The 1050-nt window shown below is 33.0% G+C and overlaps 1 non-coding gene across 1 annotated transcript; it reads left to right on the top strand.

Moving 5' to 3' along the window:
- The first annotated feature begins 486 nt into the window (after positions 1-486).
- On the top strand, positions 487-619 carry LOC126014754 (small nucleolar RNA SNORA51). The gene has a single exon (XR_007497751.1). It is a non-coding gene; the product is annotated as a small nucleolar RNA SNORA51 (small nucleolar RNA).
- Positions 620-1050: the final 431 nt, after the last annotated feature.

Genomic DNA, 1050 nt, shown 5'->3' with positions numbered 1-1050 from the left:
ACAACCAAGATGCCCTTCAACAGATGAATGATTAAAGAAACTATGGTACATATACACAATGGAATATTATGCAACCATCAGAAGAGATGAAGTCATGAAATTTTCCTATACATGGATGTATATGGAATCTATTATGCTGAGTGAAATAAGTCAGAGGGAGAGAGATAAACACAGAATGGTCTCCCTCATCTATGAGTTTTGAGAAAAATGAAAAATATTTGTGTAATGATTCTCAGAGACAAAATAGAGGAAGACTGGAGGGTCCAGCTTCTGACATCAAGCTCACCACAGGAATCGTTTAGTGCAGTCACAGAAATAATTACACTGAAAACTATCATATCAAAATGTGACTGAATGAGGGAAGTAGAAAGCCTGTCTAGAGTACAGGCCGTGTGGAGTGGGGAGGAAGGACACGTGAGATATTGGTCATGGGAATGTTGCACTGGTGAAGGATTATATATATAAATAAAAAAAAAGAAAAGATAAGTCCTCCCAATTCTTACCACAGGCTGTGTTCTTTACACTGACTGTATAGAAAGAGGAGGTACAGTAAATGCACCCCATATACATCTCAGCACAGGCCCTTTGCCTGATATGTATTGTGAATTGGAGGACTAAAAATTAAATTTATAAAATATAATTTAAAATTATTATATTTGGCTGAATGTTGTTTATGAATTTTTCTTCCTTTAATTGTCAACCAAAACATTCTATCTAGTATGTTTTTTATTTTCAAGAGGCAATCAAGAAGATTCAGGGTCATTTCTTTTTAACCAAGAAATGTTTGGCAGTTTTCAAGTTTCAGTTTTCACGTTATGGTGAGTTACTACTGGTTTTATAGCTGTTTTATATTTAGATGATTATATGGTAGTTTATTTAAAAGGCAAAAAAAAAAGTGCTAATGTAAGTCTGCAAATATTTACTTAAACATTTAGTCATAGTTCAATTCAGGAAACTTGTTGCTGCATGACTAATGAAACTGAGTTTGTTTTAACCATACTTAGAAAGAACACTGTTAAAATAATAATTAAATACATTATATTTTCTCTG

The sequence above is a fragment of the Suncus etruscus genome, chromosome 7, assembly GCF_024139225.1.
Source record: "Suncus etruscus isolate mSunEtr1 chromosome 7, mSunEtr1.pri.cur, whole genome shotgun sequence".
Lineage (NCBI taxonomy): Eukaryota > Metazoa > Chordata > Mammalia > Eulipotyphla > Soricidae > Suncus > Suncus etruscus.
This window is presented reverse-complemented; position numbering and strand designations above follow the sequence as displayed.